Raw genomic sequence first — 5,929 nt, forward strand, 5'->3', positions numbered from 1 at the left:
AGTGGGCAAAATAACCCAGAACCTTGCAAGATGTGGATTTCCTGAGAGAGCAATAAGGCATACATATCAAGACTAGGGATGATCTTGTGTTTTCTTATTTCAAATGGAAACAGGGAGCCTGCCACCCCTGGAAACTGTGTTTAGAATCTCCTCATCCTGGAACCTTTCCTGGACTACATTGTAGAGATGAGAAAAAGAGAAACTGTCCCTGTTTACTCAGCAGACTCTCTGGTGTTTGTTTTTGGAATGAAAGCCCATCAACAGTGCTTTAAATATTTTTTAAAACACCTTAATTGATATCATCTCATGGTTTTATACTTTTATTTTTATTGTATCTTAGGGACCGCCTGAGTCATATGTATTCAGCCTGTACATTTTACATATTAGGAAAACAAGACCCGGTTTGTGGAAAAGCTGAACCTAGAACCAAGATTTGTTCACTTTCTGCACCACGCTCTCTTACTTTAGGAAACTCATGAATGCAACTTATTCTAATGAGAATTTTCATAAGCTCCCCCCACCAGCTATTTTTAATCCTCTGATAAGAAAGTTTTGTGCAATTTAATGTTGCATAACTCACTAATTTACTTCTATTAAATGTTTGCAAAACATTTTTGGAAAATAGTATGAGTAAAATAAAGCAAAGCAATGGAGGCAATTACTTCCCTTGACAACAGAAATGTAATCATGCCCTTTATGAATTCATTGCTAATGCTTTATCCTTATTCTTTCAAATATGCCATGGCTATCAGATGCATAAAAGTGAAAAACTGCTTTAATCTTTCCAGTATGAACTGAATGTTAAAAACTAACTAGATACTAGGCAATGCAGCTCAAATTTTATGTGAGAAATATTGTACATAATTACAATTAGTCCTAAAACTTTAGATGTTCTTATTAGCTATCTTTATGTTCTACCCTATCCCCAAATTAACTCTACTCTAATTAGGCTACTTTCTCTTCTGTCCACAATTTCTTTCTGGAGCTAAAATCAAATTTGTGTTTTTTGTTGTGTTTTTTTTTAAACTGTCTTTCTTTTCCCTCCCCAAAGTCATATGTATGCTCAAGTTGAAGCTCAAATTCTACCTCTACCTCATTAATTCTTCTCTCTAGAAGTTATGATTTTCCTTCCTTTAATTTAAATTCTGAAATCATACCATTTACACCACTAAATTTCATGCTTAATTATATCCAGTATGGTGTAACTTGCTGATTTATGTTCATCCAACTAAATTTGCACTTAAATTGTGAAATGTTTTATGCAGACATGATATGTTTTCTCTGTTCCTACAACACCCAGCACTCTAAAGCAGAAACAGAGGCCCAGCAGGTGTTTGCTTTTGATTAGCCTATGACTTGTTAAAGGGTTATGTGATTCTAGGCATAAGTCTTGCTACTCCTCAAAGTGTGGTTCATGGACCAGCAGCATGAACATTCCCTAGGAACTTGTTAGAAATTTGGAATGTTAGACCTCATTCCAGACTTGTTGATTTAAAAAAAAATCAGTGATTTGTAAAGTTTGAGAAGCACTACTAGCTTAGGAGAGAGAGGTTTCCCACTGAGTTGTGACCAACATGGTGCAGGTGCATAACTTCTAGCCAGTGCTGGTACATAGTCTCAGAGAAAAGTGATTCTTCAACATTTGTGGTCATCAACGCCATAAAGTATTTGATGAAAACTTAAGAACCTCTTTTTGAAAAAATGAACATAGATACATAATATTTTACTAATTTGTGAGTTTAAAGGATGCATTAAGCTTATAAATAGATACTTTATCGCACTATTAGCACTGTGTTAAAAGTCCCTATTGAGGATCATAAGTATATGAAAGTTAATAATTGTTTATTTACCTGCTGAAATGCTTGCTGGTGTGTTGCATGTTTACTCCTGAAAAACAAGGGAGGTCTAATTGGCCTTCCTCTAAGGGGATAGTCTTTGTGTTTGTACTAAGTGGTTGGGTAGATGATAATAATCACATGTAATGTTGTTCTTATATGTGGGGTATCAATATTAGTCTTTAAAGCTAATTTACCCATGAAAGAGGCCTTCATGTAATAGATTTAATTCATCTCAGTAATACAGCGAGCTTTGATTTAAGCAGTCAAGATTGTCTACCAAATTGTGCACTTAATTTAAATTTTTTTTTCCTCTATCTTTCTTTTAATCCAAGCAAAGAGCCACAGGCTTTTCATGTATTTTTTTAAAGTCCTTTAGGGTGATGATCTGAATTGCTCTTAATTATCAATTAAATTTTCTCCAAGTAGATTGTTAAAAGTTTAGATGAGCCCAATTAGTGAGAACCTCACTCAAACAGCAAGAGTGAAGTTGGTCATTTTGTCTTCTTTATTGGGAAAAAAGAAAGGATCAATATTAAGTGGGGATTATGGAAATGGATGCTAAAACTAAAAGACAAATTAGTATACCAGGGAAGTCACAGAAGTAATCTTTCTTTTTGGTATTGAGTTTTCCCAGATGCTAGTAATATTAGTTTGAAAATAGATGACCCCATTTATGCTAAAGTGAGTGATACATTAGTGGTTATATTTATATTTTAAAACTACACTATTCTATATTCTTTAATATTGCTTCTTCTTGGGAGAAATAATATCCAAACATATATTAAAGGCAATTTAAATTTGCTAATCAATAACATGTAAAATTGGGTTTATCTATTCTGACGACTTATATAGGACCTCTGTGAGCATACTCAGAAGACACACAGCCTGGTACTCTTCTGCCAATACAATCCCAAAAGCAAGTCCAAGAAAACTTGATGAAGTGTGAAGTTCTCAGAACTTCTCAGAACAGATTATGCCTCAGGGCAAACCAATCATAGAATGAAATATAGAGTCCTTACTAGCCATAGGAGAAAGTTTAGAGTTGGTACAGAGGGCTGGCTAGTAATAACAAGGTATATCAGATTACCTCTTCTGTTATTCATCTCCAAAGGAAGATTTAGACTATCTCACATTCTTCATTATTGAGGTTCTTTCTGGGTGAGAATCAGAGCTGAAAAAAACAAAAACTGAATTGCATTTAATTGGATCCAATTGTATACATTTGTAGAGCACCTAGTATATGTCAGGCACACTTCTTGGTTAGTGGAGGAAAGAAGAGTTAGAAACAAAGAGAGGGTCAGGGGTCAGTACAATTAATAAGACATGCTCTATTCTTAAGAATTTTGCTGTCTAGCTGGAGAAACAAACACTAAGGATTAAATAACTGATAACATCTAGTGTTAACCCTTAGGAGACTAAGTAAAGCGAAGAGAGGAGGCTGGATTACTGTTCTCTTTAATGTTTTATGCCTTTTCTTTTTCTCACCTTATTTCACTGGTTAGAAGGCTGTATTTTTATAAAGATAAAATCTTATTAAAGAAACTCTATACAATATTAGGCACACTCCAGCGACGTGAATTCCAAAGATAGCTTATAAAATGGTTTTGAAAAAATTTAACCAAGATTGGCCTTAGTGAACTTAGAAATCAGATAAAAGTTAAATCTGCTGTGTTTTCAAGATCTTACTTTAAAATACAATTAAAAGGGGGAGGAGAAATATGAGATGTATTGGTAACTTTCTTTTCATTTTTAAAATTCTTTTCACTTAAATTTTTTTCTTAATTTTCTTAATGCTTTTTAATTTGGAAGCACTTATGTGAAACCTAATATAGATCAATTTCATTTTTTTGTTGCTTTTTCCTTAGTGAACAGTTGTATACTGTTATGTTCAGATACTTAAGAAAACATCTGGGTTAAGTCTTTAGAGTGGGATAATGTGACCTGATTTGCTTGGGATGAGATCATTTTTCTACATTATTTCATAGCAGTTCAAGGGCAGTCATATGCCAAAACCAAAGGCAAGTGGCACTTGATTTTCCACTCAGTCTTCAGTAGACACTTGGTTCCCAAGAAGAGAATTATGTTGCCAAAAAAAGTGATTTGACTTTTGCCTAATCTGTATAATACCATTATAAACAGCATAGAAAATAAAGTAGGATGTGAAGAGAGTAAGACAACAGCAATGACAGTGATGCTGTTATCTATGATGACAACAGTGCTTACTGCTTTGGCATCAATATTAATAAAAGTTATAAGGACAATGGTAAGCTTCTTTCATATGAATCCTAAATTGTTTGTATCTCTAGGACATGCTATTACCAAAAATAACAATGGTCCTAGGCAGAGTCCTTGATAGATATTAGGGCAAGTTGAATGAAATTTGGCCAGTAGAACCAAATTTACAAAGCTATAATATAGAGTACTATAGCTTTCTTTTAATTTTCCCATGGGGAACACTAGGCTTAGAATTAGTGAAGGAAGGGAAATTTAAGGGTAATGTAGATAAATGATAGACTGCTTCATCTATCACTGCAAAACCAGAAAGAGAGATGGGAATGGCTCAATGGTGAGTTTGCACTGTTGTTGACAGGTTTTCAGGAAGAAATCCAGAATGAAGAGGAGAGAAAAGTCATTTCTGTTAACTATTTGTATATCTGTAGGTAAGCATTATAACCTTAAAATTAGTTTCTGTAACTAAAACATAAAATACTGTTGAGAGCTAGAAGCCATCTTAGAAATCACTAAAGCTATCTCATTTTACAGAGACAAGGCTTTAAAGTTTACAGAGGTTAAATAGCTTGATGAGTGTCATAGAGTCTCTGGCAGAGTTGGGGCAGGAATATATGTGTCCCAGTTCTCCTCTGACAGCTTTGAGAGGTAAGGGAGTTTTCACAGAGGCTTCAACTCTGAACAGATTTAAGCAGATTGTGACAGATGGACTGTGTTTTTTGCTGCTCTCACCAACATGTACACTTATTGAGATGTTCTGTGGTGTAAGGTTTAACATTTATATTTTTACTCATTATTCATTGTGCGTGCTGCTTGGAGAACACTAACTATTTTGTAAACAATACAATTTATTTTCCTGAAAGGTTACATAACAAAGTAAAATCACTAACTGGAATTTAAAACTGCAGTTAAATTTTCTTTTCAAAGCAAATTACTTTTCCTCGTTTGGTGACCTGCTTTCTAGCAGCCACATAGAGAGATGGAAAAAGTGTGCATGTCCCACTGTGGTTTTTGTTGAGGTCATGTTACTTCAGTATAAATTCTAAAGCCTGAGTCTGTTTCTCCCTCAACACCGGGAGATTCTTATGTAGTTATGTAAAGTGGAATTATTAATTTCTCTTTTGAGGTGGGTAATTGATTTACATGCCTTTAAACTTTTTTTTTGTTTTGTTTCTAGGTTTGTGTATCAATTTTATTTCTAAATATATTGGTTCATAGTGTCCCCTAAATATATTGGTTCTTTTATCCCCATTGCTCTTGGCCTCAGAAAAAAATAACTTCCACTGCTGTCAGACCAATCACCCATCAGGCTATATTCTGCAAAATTCTTTTATTCTTTTTTATACCTCAGCCCAGCTGGCTGGCTCAGTTGTAGACTGTCGGCCTGGCTAGTGGAAGTCCCAGGTTCGATTCCTGGCCAGGGCACACAGGAGAAGCACACACCTGCTTCTCCACCCTTCCCCCTTTCCTTTCTCTCTATCTCTCTCATACCCTCCCACAGCCAAGGATCCATTGGAACAAAGTTGGCCCAGACGCTGAGGATGGCTCCATGGCCTCCACCTCAGGTGGTAGAATGGCTCCAGTTGCAATGGAGCAATGCCCCAGATGGGCAGAGCATCATCCCCTAGTGGGCATGCCAGGTGGATCCCAGTCAGGAACGTGTGGGAATCTGTCTCTCTGCCTCCCCACTTCTGACTTCAGAAAAATACAAAAAATAAAAAATAAATAAATAAACCTCAGTAAATGAACCATGGTAAATATTTTATTTTTTATTTATTCATTCATTCATTTGTTAAGCATTAGCTCTTTGTTAAGACTACTGTCATGTCTGGGTTGTTGTAAAGATGAATGAGATAGGGTGT

This window comes from Saccopteryx bilineata, chromosome 4 (assembly GCF_036850765.1).
Source record: "Saccopteryx bilineata isolate mSacBil1 chromosome 4, mSacBil1_pri_phased_curated, whole genome shotgun sequence".
In the NCBI taxonomy this organism is placed as follows: Eukaryota; Metazoa; Chordata; class Mammalia; order Chiroptera; family Emballonuridae; genus Saccopteryx; species Saccopteryx bilineata.